Here is a 16,116-nt window from a genome sequence, read left to right as displayed (position 1 = left end):
AGACAGGGTAGATGCAGGGGTGATGTTCCCAATCGTGGGTGTTCTAGAACCAGGAGTCACAGTCTGAGGATTGGGGGTGGACCATTCAGGACAGAGATGGGGACACATTTTTTCACCCAAAGAGTGGTGAGCCTGTGGGATTCAATAGCTGAAAATGTGTTGCTGGAACAGCTTATGCCCGAAACGTCGATTCTCCTGTTCCCTGGATGCTGCCTGACCTGCTGCGCTGTTCCAGCAACACATTTTCAGCTCTGATCTCCAGCATCTGCAGACCTCACTTTCTCCTGTGGGATTCAATACCACAGGAAGTAGTTGATGCCAAAACATTGAATGTGTTCAGGAGACAGCCAGATATAGCACTTGGGCCGAATGGGATCAAAGGTTATGGGGAGAAAGCAGGAATAGGCTAGAGTTGGACGATCAGCCATGATTGTGATGAATGGTGGAGCAGGCTCGAAGGGCTGAATGGCCTCTATGTTTCTATGGAATTCAAAGGAAAATTCACTACCATTCTGTGTAATGTCATTCTGCATCCTTTTACACATTGAGAGTTTCTGAAAAACTTGATTTGGACTCATCCCCTCAGTTAAGGTGCTGATAAATTTGTAAATGCATTCACTACAGCATCACATTGAAAAGCTGAGCTTTCCAATGATGCAATTCAATTGTTTATCAACTGAATCCGGGAACCTGAGTTCTAATCATTAAGAGGTAATTGTCCAACATAACGGATATGACTGGAATTCTGTAGCCCAGAGGACAGTGGAAGGACATTACTTCAGCATGTTTAATGTAGACAGTGGTACATTACTTGATTATGAATGGTCATGGGGCTAATGTGGGCAAAATGTATTGAAGTATTTAATCAGCCATGACTCTGAACAAAAGTCATACATTACATGTTAAAACATTAACTCTGTTTCTTTCTTCACAGATGCTGCCAGACTGGCTGAGTTTCTCCAGCAATTTCTCTGTTGGTTTCAGATATCCAGCATTTGCAATATTTTGCTTTGTTCAAGTGTCAAGTGTTTCTCAAACCTAGCGAGTGGGGTCATCTGAGGGATACACCTGATCGAGAATAGTCACAAAGAAAGGACGAGGATTATAATTAGAATCCGAACAGTGTTGAAGCAGGCCGTTTGGCCCATCAAGTGCACACTGACCCTCTGAAGAGAATCCCATCGAGATCCCCCCCCCCCCCCCCAATCCCTGAAACCCTGCATTTCCCATGGCTAACTCACCCAACCCAGACACGATAGGCAATTTTGCACGGGAAATCCACCTAACCTGCACATCTTTGGATTATGGGAGGAAACTGGAGCACCTGGAGGAAACCATGTGGACACGGGGAGAACGTGCAAACTCCACAAAGTCACCAGAGGCGGGAATCGAACCCAGGTCCCTGGCTCTGTGTGGCAGCAGTGCTATGTTAAACACTGTGCCAACGTGCTGCCCCGTTGAAGAATTTTCATCCACCTAATTTCTTTGAACAGGTCACCGGCCTATTGCCAGGCTACAGTTTGAGAGGTGCCACTCTGCATCGAACGTGTATGACCAGGAGACTACCTGCTCTTTTCATCCGTTATGACCAGTGTTGGAAGTTTTTAAACGGGCTGATACTCAACCTGTTTGTTCACATTATGGACACACCTTCTGCAACCATGCAATGCCATAGTGGGACTTTGAACCTGGAGCTCCTGCCTCAGAGGCAGGGACGTTACCCACTATATCACAAGAGGTGCACCCTCAGATTGATGAGCTGAAAATTGATAACTCAATGAAACATGACATGACACTATTTAAATTACACATACACCAAACAAAAGGGTATGGAATTAAACAATCTTCTTGAAGACAGCCAGGCAAAATGTTTTGTATAAGAGTCAAGCGCATTAGTGTTATTATGAAGATGTGGGTGTACTGTACCCTTTAGAGAGTTAAAAGTGAGCAGTGACAGCACCAAGTGTTCTCAATAAGATACAATGTAACATGTTCTCCAGCTACTGGGGTAGTTAGGGTAGCTAGTTGCCTGGAAATGATGAAACAGATTCGAATTAGACCAATCAGTTTAAATAATACGCCGAAAAATACCAAACACCAATCCAATTTGAATTTAGTATATTGACAATCTTAAAAGCCAATGATACAATCCAATGCTTTGGGAGTATAAGACCAGAGAAAAGTGAACAGTTGAGAGGAGAGCTGCCAAGCCACCAGCCTGTAAAAAGACTGCCTGAAAAATAGCTCTCTTAAAGGTACCTTTATCGATCAGTAACCTGTGAAGCAGAATCCCCAAGACAAAAAGAAGACTGGAATACAGAAAAAACTGGAAGCTGCCTGGATTTGAGATAAGGAGTTTTGTTTTGTAAATCTTAATCAGTGGTTTTATTGGACTAGTATCAGAGAGGGGAAGGTAAAAGATAGGTTAGAGTAAGGAGTTGTAAATAATTGTTAGTTAATTATTCTCTGTTATACTTTAAGAAATAAAGTTGTTAATTTTTACTTCAAATAATTCTTGACCTCTTGAATTTTCACAGATTACTGCACGGGATAAATCCTTTCTGTGTTGCTGGTTTTAAATAAGCAGGAGGGTTTACCCCGTGTCGTAACAGTAGCAGTGCTGGAAATATTATTGCATATTAGTCCAACAGGATATTGCCTTTGACTAGTTTGGAACCAATGGGCTCTGTAGATGAGTTACTAATATGAAATCTTACACAGTGGGTGCTTATTTGATCGTTGTGCTTGGATCCACACTGACTGGCCTGGATTGTTGATTCCTCTCCTCATTTTACTTAATCCTTCACGTTTCTGGTTGGCTTCTCTCTGGAATAATCACCGAAAGCATTTCAGTTATGGTGTAGGCTTCGACTTTCTGCAAAAGACCAGCAATTCAGGAGTCATCTCTAGGTTCCAGTGTGGCTGAAAATCAGAAGGAAAATAAAAATGAAAGAATAACAAACTATTTTCTTCCACCTTGTCATTAAGAGTTCAACATCAATATCACATTGTCGGAAATTGCTCCTTCCACACTGACATTCCACAGTTTAGCTTTGAGTGGAGCTGGACCTTCAGCACGGAATTTCCTGGAAGGGAACGTACACCATTAATTTAGCCATTCTATGTCCTTTGACACAACAAGATGTCAGAGCAGATGTAAGCCATTCAGCCCATCGCGCCTGCTATGCCATTCAACGAGATCATGGTTGGTCTGATAATCCTCAACTCCACTTTCCTGCCTTTTCCCCGTGATCTTTCGCTCCTTTACAGATTAAAAATCTCTCTCTGTCAGCTTTGAAAATATTTAATGATGCAGCATCAACGGAGGTAAAGGATTCCATAGATTCACAACCCTCTGAGGGAAGAACGTTCTCCTCATCTCTGCCTGAAATGTGCACCCCCTTATTCTGAGATGATATCCTCTCGTCCTAGTCCAGACTCTCCCACAGGAAACCAACCTTTCTGCATCTACATGTCAAGTCCTTGAAGAAGCTTGTAGGCTTCAATAAAATTGGCTCTGGTTCTTCTACATTCCAACATGAACAGGCCCAATCTACTCAACCCCTCATAAGAATGTTCCTCCATGCTTGGTATGAGTATAGTGAACTTTCACTGAACTGCCAGTGTATTCTTCCTTAGGTAAGAGGCCCAAACTGTTCACAGTATATTCTAGCTGTGGCCTGGCTAGTGCCTTGTATAATCTTCTATATGCCTCTGTCCTGATTGTTTTGTTGCGAGTTTCTTCCAAAGTTTTGTGGGAACGTGATTTGGAAATGCCTCAGTGAGCTCAGCGTCAAAGTGATGCAGTGAGTGGGATTGCACAATCCACAATAACAAACCAATGAACCCCAATTGATACCAAGTAGACGCCAGTCATGGAATCCTCAGTTTGAAATCCCTTTCTGATACTGATATCAAACCCTTGTCAAGAATTAGTGAGGACTGCACATGCTGGAGTTTAGAGTCGAGAGTGTGGTGCTGGAAAAGCACAGCCGGTCAGGCAGCATCCGAGGAGCAGGAGAATCAACTTTCCAGGCAAAAGCCCTTCCTGATGAAGACCTTTTGCCCGAAACGTCGACTCTCCTGCTCCTCAGATGCTACCTGACCTGCTGTGCTTTTCCAGCACCACCCTCTCGACCCTTGTCAAGAATTGTTTGAGTTACAGATGCACTTAGCTACTGAGTTCAGGTTTTAGGATAATCCTGAAGGTCTGTTCCACTTTTGGGAGATGCTATTAGAGACTTCATTTCATGTCACAAGTACTCTGGCCACAGTCAAATCCTTGTGTCATTGTCTGCTGATGCTTCATCCTTGACCATCTTTTTAATGTATTGCTTCAGGTGGAAGATGAGGAGCTCAGACCAAGAGGTGAATTGACCTCAGCCAGAGCAGGAATGAGAACAGCACGATATTTTGAACTACAGAATTGTTAAGCTAACTGTCCAGCCAACTGTACCGGGCATGCAAACCTGTTATCCTCTGCGTGATTTAAAATCCCTCAGCGTCAGAAAGAGAAAGTAGGGGAGGGGGTTGTAAGTTAGACGCTGTTTCTTAGTGAATGCAAGTTTTACACCTGTTTTACAGAAGAATCCTAAAGGTGCAGGAAGCCTTTTTAAAAAAATTGATACAATGCTGATTTCAGACAGTCACCAGTGATGCCTGTAACTGGGAAGATGAGCATTTTTTATCTGCAAATGGGATTTTATCTGTACCATACAGGTAAAGTGCAGGACATGAGGCCCGGAAGTTTGTAAACATCATGTCTATTTTATGTCCTGAAAAATAAGCAGAATACAATATTAATTTCTGTCCCAGTGTTTCTGAATAACATCTCCAGAAAATGACTCATCAAGTGTTAGGAAGCCAGATCAGACCCACCATATAATCAAGTTTGACATCCCTGGTCTGCATTATCTAGTCCTTTTACAATCCTAGGAAAGTAACAGTTACATCACCATTCCTTTTCCAGGATTATCTCACTATTTTGGCTCAATGTTGACCTTTTAATACATTGCAACATCTGACTTGCTTTAATAACTGGAGCTATGGTAACATCACTCGTGGTGATCAGTACCCCGAGATTTCTCTAATTTTCCATGATCACTATCTGCTTTCTGTTTCAGGAATAGCTTCTTCCTGGAATTTATTTGTTGTCTTTGTTTTGTGGCGTTCCTCAGATGCTATTTCCACTGAGCACCACTCTCGCCAATGTCCAACTACGTTCAAATCATCCTGTGGGTTATTGAATTCAGCTCAGAATTGCGCCATCTTCATTAGCTCTGTGGTCATCCACAAACATAATCTCTGTCCTTGCAACTCCAAGGAACTTGTAAAAATATTACACAGAAAAGATCCCAAATTCTCAACAGTAATGTTCTCCCAGGCTAACGACCACCCTTAGACCAGCCCTCTCTGAATTCCGCTGATTATGCAGCCACTTGAAACTATTTCCACACATTCTGACTTCCATTATTTTTGGTGTCAGTCTTTACAGAGGAACGGTGCTGGCAATCTCACTTAAATCATATCCACGCCCTCACCCCCATCAAGTACCCATGAAGGACTCTCCTTATCAGCCTCTCCCCTTGTCTGAGCTGTGGTGACCCTCGGGTTAAACTGTCACTGGTGATAGTTTATCTCTCTGATGAGCCCCTATGGTCTGAAAGACTGTGGCGCTTTTACTTTTATTCCTATGAAGAACTTTCATCATATTCTCAGAGAAAACCTCCTGATGAAGGGCTTATGCACGAAACGTCGATTCTCCTGCTCCTCGGATGCTGCCTGACCTGCTGTGCTTTTCCAGCACCACCCTTTCTGACAGTGAATTATACTGAGAAGCCCCTCTTTCACCAACCCACATTTTTTGATAATGTTATCTTTATATAAATCCTCAACAAACATGCAGGACCCTGAGGTAGTCAGGGTAAATGCTGAGGGAATGTTTCCCTTTGTGAGTGAATCTAGACTGAGGGGGGGGGCACAGTTCCAGAATAAGGGGCGTCCCATTGAAAACGGAGACGAGGAAGAATTTGTTCCCTCAGTGGGTGGTGTACATAAGGAATTTCTGAGAGAGCAGTGGAGGCTGAATCATAAACTACTCAAGGTTGGGTTCGATTCTTGAACTACAAAGCAGCCAAGGACAATGGGGAACAGGCAGGAAAGTGGGGGGTAGAGGCCAAGATCATATGAGTCCTCAAATTATTGAATGTGGAGCATGCTGAAGGGGTTGTAAGAACCTACTCCTGCAACCATCTCTAGGGTCTTTTATTGTTATTTCTTCCATGAAAGGTCTCCACAGGGATATTGTTGGGATATGCTGCTCACTGGAACAAACCATCCTGCAGTTTTTTAAATGTTAAAGGTCTGAATATTAGTAAAAGACCAAGGACCGGTTTGGAAATTTTCAGGTTAAGTTTTTGGCTTCTTGACAATTCCCGTACACTCTAAATACGACACATCTGAATCTTCTGATCGCATCTGTAATATTTATGCAATCCTTTCAAAGTAAGTATTGGAAACTGGATGTGTTTCAACATTAGCATTAAGGCAGAGTTTCCATTCCAAATGCAACAAATTTCCGTGTCAGAATTCCTCCAATTTTCTCCTTACTAATGTTTTAATTAAGTGGGGAATGTTATTTGAAGAGTTGACACAGTCACAGATGTTTGCTTTTGTTCTTGAGAGGGAAATCCATTGGAATTTGAATTCTATATTAAAAAAATAATTAATACCGTGGTTAGTTTCATCGTCAGAACTCAAGAAAAATAAATAATAATTTTATTCCTGTTGCATTTCACCTTTTTCTTAAAATAAAACACATTACACTGTACAAGATTATTCATGGAAAGCCATGTGAATTCAGCTTTCCCCAACTGGAGCCCCTCTCTGTCCTAATCCACTCCTACCTTTTCATTCTCTCTTTCCACATGTGCAATCATATCTAGCCCTTATGCTTAAGAGCATTCCCCTTTGCAGGATCAAGGAAAATTCTTTCCCTCCCCCTCCTACCTGCGCAATCCTTCGGTATATATTACCGATGTGTTCCCCAAATGAAGGGACAGAGAAAGCCCAGAGTCAGACCTGATCTTTTTAATCAAGATTTAGTCAACACCCCATGCCTAACAATCTGTCAGGGTCACATATCAGACATACTGCAATTAACTTACAGTAGGGCGGCACAGTGGCTCAGTGGTTAGCACTGCTGCCTCACAACACCAGGGTCCCAGGTTTGATTCCAGCCTCGGGTGACTGTGTGGTGTTTGCACATTCTCCCCGTGTCTGCATGGGTTTCCTCTGGGTTCTCCAGTTTTCTCCCACAGTCCAAAGATGTGCAGGTCAGGTGAATTGGCCATGCTAAATTGCCCATAGTGTTAGGTGCATTAGTCAGAGGGAAATGGGTGTGGGTGGGTTACTCTTTGGAGGGTCGGTGTGGACTGGTTAGGCCAAAGGGCCTGTTTCCACACTGCAGGGGATCTAATTAAAAAACTCCACTTCCTTAGAAGCTTTCCCTTTGCCAAAGAACAGGCAACTTTAAAAAATTGCAGATTTTTCTTCATATCTCAGATTATGTCATGCTCAACATTTAAAATTGATATGAAGTACTTTGTAGGAGGTCCAATAGGGCAGTTGTCAGCTTACTGGACCAGAGGCGGCAGGTATGAGTCCTATTCTAGTTGCCACAGTTCCTATGTAGCTGGTCCAGTTGACTCTCTTGTCAATGGTGATCCTCCTCCCCTGATGGTTAGCCAGAGATGGTAATCTCATGGAATGTTCAGAAAAGATGTTTCGGCTCTCTTTTGTTGGGATGGTCACTGCCAAGATGGAAGGTGTATTCATAAAGCAGTCAAACAGGTTGAACAATTTCGATAATTAGATTAGATTACATTACATTACATTACAGCGTGGAAACAGGCCCTTCAGCCCAACAAGTCCACACCGACCCGCCGAAGCGCAACCCACCCATACCCCTACATTTACCCCATACCTAACACTACAGGCAATTTAGCATGGCCAATTCACCTGACCTGCATATCTTTGGACTGTGGGAAGAAACCGGAGCACCCGGAGGAAACCCACGCAGACACGGGGAGAATGGGAATTGATTTGGGTGTGAACGCAAGAGGTATAGTTAATAAGTTTGCAGATGGGAGGTGTAGTGGACAGTGAAGAGGGTTACCTCAGATTACAACAGGATCTTGACCAGATGGGCCAATGGGCTGAGGAGTGGCAGATGGAGTTTAATTTAGATAAATGCAAGGTGCTGCATTTTGGGAAAGCAAATCAGAGCAGGACTTATACACTTAATGGTAAAGTCCTGGGGAGTGTTGCTGAACAAAGAGACCTTGGAGTGCAGGTTCATAGCTCCTTGAAAGTGGAGTCGCAGGTAGATAGGATAGTGAAGAAGGCGTTTGGTATGCTTTCCTTTATTGGTCAGAGTATTGAGTACAGGAGTTGGGAGGTCATGTTGCAGCTGTACAGGACATTGGTTAGGCCACTGTTGGAATATTGTGTGCAATTCTGGTCTCCTTCCTATCGGAAAGATGTTGTCAAACTTGAAAGGGTTCAGAAAAGATTTACAAGAATGTTGCCAGGGTTGGAGGGTTTGAGCTACAGGGAGAGGCTGAACAGGCTGGGGCTGTTTTCCCTAGAGCATTGGAGGCTGAGGGGTGACCTTATAGAGGTTGATAAAATCATGAGGGGCATGGATAGGATAAATAGGCAAAGTCTTTTCCCTGGGATCGGGGAGTCCAGAACTAGAGGGTATAGGTTTAGGGTGAGAGGGGAAAGATATAAAAGAGACCTAAGGGGCATCTTTTTCATGCAGAGGGTGGTATGTGTATGGAATGAGCTGCCAGAGGATGTGGTGGAGGCTGGTACAATTGCAACATTTAAGAGGCATTTGGATGGGTATATGAATAGGAAGGGTTTGGAGGGATATGGGCCAGGTTCTGGCAGGTGGGACTAGATTGGGTTGGGATATCTGGTTGGCAAGGACAGGTTGGACTGAAGGGTCTGTTTCCATGCTGGACATCTCTATGACTCTAATACGCCCATTGGTAAGCAGTAAGAGCAGGACAGCTTCCTGGTCACTCATCTTGTGGAAGGCAGGAGTAGACCACTGCAGTGCCCTGCTCTGGAGCATGAATCAATCCAATGGAAGTCCATTGACCAAGCTTTGGAATCATTGAATACCTGCAGAGCAGAAGGAGGGCATTCGACACACCAAGTCTGTACTGACCATCTGAAAAGCATCCCACCCAGACCCAACCTCCGCCCCCCACCCCCACCCCCAATCTTATCGCCATCACTCTGCATTTCCCATGGTTAATCTACCTAGCCTGCACATCCCTGGACACTATAGGACAATTTAGCACAGCCAATCCACCCAATCTGCACGTTTGGACTGTGGGAGGAAACCAGAGCACCCAGAGGAAACCCACGTAGGGAGAATGTGCAAACCCCAAGGCTAGAATCAAACCCATGTCTTTGGTGCTGAAAGGCAGTGGACTAACCACTGAGCCACCCTTCCTCATTAATCAAGGAGTCAAGGACAGGAGAAAATTTAGGTCAAGTTTTTTGACAACGTCTTTCTCAGTTCCTTTTCGTTAGCGATCTCTTTTCCTTGCAGTATTTCATCTGAGGCTAAGAAGTAAGGTGGTGATATAGTGGTCATCTCACTGGGCTAGCCATCCAGAACCCAAGGCCAATATTCTGGACACATGAGGTTAAACCCCACCCTGGCAGTCTGTGAAATTTGAATTCGACAACATCTGGAAAAAATATTAAAGAAGCCGGCTGAAGGCAACTGTGTAACCAGTGTAGATTGCTGTTAAAACCCGTCTGGTTCACCAGCATTCTTTAGGGACGGAACCCTGCCATTCTTACCTGGTCTGGCCAACTGGAGATTCCAGACCCACAGCAATGTGGGATGACTCTTAACAACTGGGGATAAGCTATAAATGCTGATCTAGCCAGTAATGTCCATGTCATGTAAATGAATGAAAAGAAGGCAGTGACCTAAAATGTATTGTTTAACTCGAGGGTCATCCATAAAGAAAACTTTCGTGGTTCAGTGATGTAGTTTGGACGAACATAGCCTCTGCGTCATTTAGCAGTTATCCATAGCTTAAAACAAACTCATTCATCAAGTTCGCTGTTAAGGATTCCTTCTCCAAAAAGCAAAGTTTGTGCAAGATTTGTCCAAATGTTAATCCAGGAAATGATTTGAGATTCTGAAAGTTATTCTGACTCCTCGATGATTCAAGCGTATATTTTGAGAAATGGGTCTTGCAGTGGATGTCACTGGGAGTGCCAACATTTATGGCTCAGCCCTAGCTGCCCTTGAGAAGGTAACAATGAGCCACAACCCTGAACCACTGCATTCTGTTGGGTGAAGGAATTCTGGTGACTTTATTTAGCAGGAAGTTCTGGCATTTTCACCCTGTTGCCAGGAAGGACTGGGAATACAGTCCAAGCCAGATCGATGTGCTGCTTGAAGGCAACTTGGAGATCGTAATTTTTTAATATTCATTCACAGGATATGGGAGTTGTTGGCTTGCCCCAACATTTATTGCCAATTCCTAACGGTCCAGAGAACAATTAAGAATTGACCACATTGCTTTGGTCTGGAGTCACATGTGGGCCAGACCAGGTCAGGGCCTGTTAGGGATGACTGTGCCACCTGCAGGAGGTCCTTGTATTAAATGCAGCACAGAATCAGGCATTCTCCTACAGCTACAACACCAAAATCCTCATTTCTCAAATCAATCCTGAATAAAGTCATAGAGGATTAGAGCACAGAAAAAACACCCTTTGGCCTACAGAGTCTGGGCTCGTTAAAAACAAAGCACCCACCTTCTCAAATCCCATTTCCCAGCCCTCGGTCCATGGCCTGGACATCACATCTCAGAGCTTCTTCAATGTTGTGAGGGTTTCCGCCTCTCCCACCCTTATGAGCAGTGAGTTCCAGATTACCGGCGCCTCTGGGTGAAAAGGAAATTCCTCACATCCCCTCTGAGCCCTCACACATTGGTCACATCCCCTCTGATGAGCACTCACACATTGCTCACATCCCCTCTGATTAGTCCTCACACATTGGTCACCTCCCCTCTGATGAGCACTCACACATTGGTCACATCCCCTCTGATGAGCACTCACACATTGGTCACATCCCCTCTGATGAGCCCTCACACATTGGTCACATCCCCTCTGATGAGCACTCACACATTGGTCACCTCCCCTCTGATTAGTCCTCACACATTGGTCACCTCCCCTCTGATGAGCACTCACACATTGGTCACATCCCCTCTGATGAGCCCTCACACATTGGTCACATCCCCTCTGAGCCCTCACACATTGGTCACATCCCCTCTGAGCCCTCACACATTGGTCACCTCCCCTCTGATGAGTCCTCACACATTGGTCACCTCCCCTCTGATGAGTCCTCACACATTGGTCACCTCCCCTCTGCTGAGTCCTCACACATTGGTCACATCCCCTCTGATGAGCCCTCACACATTGGTCACATCCCCTCTGATGAGCCCTCACACATTGGTCACATCCCCTCTGATGAGTCCTCACACATTGGTCACATCCCCTCTGATGAGCACTCACACGTTGGTCACATCGCCTCTGAGCCCTCACACATTGGTCACATCCCCTCTGAGCCCTCACACATTGGTCACATCCCCTCTGATGAGTCCTCACACATTGGTCACATCCCCTCTGATGAGCCCTCACACATTGGTCACATCCCCTCTGATGAGCCCTCACACATTCGTCACATCCCCTCTGATGAGTCCTCACACATTGGTCACATCCCCTCTGATGAGCCCTCACACATTGGTCACATCCCCTCTGATGAGCCCTCACACATTGGTCACATCCCCTCTGATGAGCCCTCACACATTGGTCACATCCGCTCTGATGAGCCCTCACACATTGGTCACATCCCCTCTGAGCCCTCACACATTGGTCACATCCCCTCTGATGAGCCCTCACACATTGGTCACATCCCCTCTGAGCCCTCACACATTGGTTACATCCCATCTGATGATTCCTCACACATTGGTCACATCCGCTCTGGTGAGCCCTCACACATTGGTCACATCACCTCTGATGAGGTCCACTGGAAATCAAGCCCCACTATTCCTGCAGTCGTCACAGACGTTAAAGCTTTTATAAAAGTGAGCAAGATTTCCAAAGTACCTGTCATTTAGACCCGGGTTAACAGAAAGAATGGATGTGTTTCTGTACTTAACAAAAATGACTTTTTATTCTATATTAATATAAATTCTAGCTACATAAATTCTACAAACTTATGGCATCTAACAATGAGTTAAAACTGAAAGCTGTTTATAAAACTCCTTCTACGCATACACACTGACAGACACACAGGCACACACACACACTGGCAGACTCACACACACTGACAGACACAGAGACTCACACAGACACACAAGCGTGTGCGCGCACACACACACTGACACATACGCACGGACACAGACAGACAGACACAGACACACACACGCACACACCGACACATACACACTGACACCGACACACACACACCGACACATACACACTGACACAGACATACAGTCACACACACACCGACACGTACACACTGACACAGACACACAGACACACACACCGACACGTACACACTGACATAGACACACACATACCAACATGCACACACCGACACAGACACACACACGCACACACTGACACACAGACACACACACACCGACACGTACACACTGACACAGACACACAGACACACACACACTGACATATACACACTGACACAGACACACACACACACAGACACATACACACTGACACAGGCACACAGACACACACACGCACGCACCGACACATACACACTGACACAGGCACACATACGTACACACTGACACACAGACACACACATCAATACATACACACCGACACATACACACTGACACAGACACACACACCGACACGCACACACCGACACATACACACCGACACATACACACCGACACATACACACTGACACAGACACGCACACATCGTCACGCACACACCGTCACGCACACACCGACACGCACACACCGACACGCACACACTGACACAGACACACACACCGACACGTACACACTGACACAGACATACACACGCACACACTGACACAGACACACACACGCACACACCGACACATACACACTGATACAGAAACACACACACCGACACATACACACTGACACAGACACACATATGCACACCAACACATACACGCTGACACAGACACACACACACACGCCGACACAGACACACACACACACCGACACATACACACTGATACAGACACACACACACCGACACATACACACTGACACAGACACACATATGCACACCAACACATACACGCTGACACAGACACACGCCGACACAGACACACACACACACCGACACATACACACTGACACAGACACACACACACACGCCGACACAGACACACACACACACCGACACATACACACTGATACAGACACACACACACCGACACATACACACTGACACAGACACACATATGCACACCAACACATACACGCTGACACAGACACACACACACACGCCGACACAGACACACACACACACACCGACACATACACACTGACACAGACACGCACACACCGACACGCACACACCGACACGCACACACTGACACAGACACACACACACCGACACGTACACACTGACACAGACACACACGCACACACTGACACAGACACAAACACACCAACACGTACACACCGACACGTACACACTGACAGACACACACACGCACACACCAACACATACACACTGATACAGACACACACACACACCGGCACATACACACTGACACACACACACACACACGCCGACACATACACACTGACACAGACACACACACACCGACACATACACACTGACACAGACACACATACACCGACACAGACACACAGACACACACACGCACACACTGACACAGACACACACACCGACACGTACACACTGACACAGACATACACACGCACACACTGACACAGACACACACACGCACACACCGACACATACACACTGATACAGACACACACACACCGACACATACACACTGACACAGACACACATATGCACACCAACACATACACGCTGACACAGACACACACACACACGCCGACACAGACACACACACACACACCGACACATACACACTGACACAGACACGCACACACCGACACGCACACACCGACACGCACACACCGACACAGACACACACACACCGACACGTACACACTGACACAGACACACACGCACACACTGACACAGGCACAAACACACCAACACGTACACACCGACACGTACACACTGACAGACACACACACGCACACACCAACACATACACACTGATACAGACACACACACACACACCGGCACATACACACTGACACAGACACACACACACACGCTGACACATACACACTGACACAGACACACAAACACCGACACATACACACTGACACAGACACACATACACACGCCGACACATACACACTGACACAGACACACATACACCGACACAGACACACAGACACACACACGCACACACTGACACATGCACACTGACACAGACACACTGACACAGACACGCACACATCGTCACGCACACACCGTCATGCACACACCGACACGCACACACCGACACGCACACACTGACACAGACACACACACCGACACGTACACACTGACACAGACATACACACGCACACACTGACACAGACACACACACGCACACACCGACACATACACACTGATACAGACACACACACACCGACACATACACACTGACACAGACACACATATGCACACCAACACATACACGCTGACACAGACACACACACACACGCCGACACAGACACACACACACACACACCGACACATACACACTGACACAGACACGCACACACCGACACGCACACACCGACACAGACACACACACACCGACACGTACACACTGACACAGACACACACGCACACACTGACACAGACACACACACACCAACACGTACACACCGACACGTACACACTGACACAAACACACACACGCACACACCAACACATACACACTGATACAGACACACACACACACCGGCACATACACACTGACACAGACACACACACGCACGCCGACACATACACACTGACACAGACACACACACACCGACACATACACTGACACAGACACACATACACACGCCGACACATACACACTGACACAGACACACACACCGACACATGCACACCGACACAGACACACAGACACACACACGCACACACTGACACATGCACACTGACACAGACACACACACACACACACAACGACACATACACACTGACACAGACACACACACACACACCGACAGATACACACTGACAGACACACACACACACGCCGAGGAAAAAGTGAGGACTGCAGATGCTGGAGGTCAGAGCTGAAAATATGTTGCTGGAAAAGCGCAGCAGGAATTCCTGAAGAAGGGCTTATCCGAAACGTCGATTCTCCTGCTCCTTGGATGCTGCCTGACCTGCTCCGCTTTTCCAGCAACACATTTTCAGCACACACACACACACCGACACATACACACTGACACAGACACACACACACCGACACGTACACACTGACACAGATACACACACACCGACACGTATACACTGACACAGATACACACACACCGACACATACACACTGACACAAACACACACACACACCGACGCATACACACTGACACAGGCACACACACACCAACACATACACACTGACACAGACACACAGACACACACACGCACACACCGACAGATAGACACTTACACACACACACACGCACACACCGACACACACACACACCGACGCATACACACTGACACAGGCACACACACACGCACACATCAACACATACACACTGACAAAGACACACACACATAGACACATACACACTGACACAGGCACACAGACACACACACACGCACGCACCGACACACACATCAATACATACACACCGACACATACACACTGACACAGACACGCAC

General features: G+C 46.2%; 1 long non-coding RNA gene across 1 annotated transcript in view; it reads right to left on the bottom strand.

Moving 5' to 3' along the window:
- Nucleotides 1–865: 865 nt before the first annotated feature.
- The window catches only part of LOC148148912 (uncharacterized), a 48,717-nt gene continuing 33,466 nt past the window's right edge, over nt 866–16,116 (bottom strand). Inside the window, exons 2-3 of the long non-coding RNA XR_015758272.1 lie at nt 2,718–2,922; nt 866–1,068 (exon numbers count right to left, since the gene is read on the bottom strand). This is a non-coding gene — a long non-coding RNA (uncharacterized LOC148148912). The remainder of the gene's footprint in view (nt 1,069–2,717; nt 2,923–16,116) is intronic.

The sequence above is a fragment of the Chiloscyllium plagiosum genome, unplaced genomic scaffold (assembly GCF_037043375.1).
Source record: "Chiloscyllium plagiosum isolate Xiang-an unplaced genomic scaffold, Cpla_swu_hap1 HiC_scaffold_10, whole genome shotgun sequence".
Taxonomy (NCBI): domain Eukaryota; kingdom Metazoa; phylum Chordata; class Chondrichthyes; order Orectolobiformes; family Hemiscylliidae; genus Chiloscyllium; species Chiloscyllium plagiosum.
Note: the sequence above shows the minus strand (reverse complement) of the source record. Positions and strands in the feature narration are given on the sequence as shown.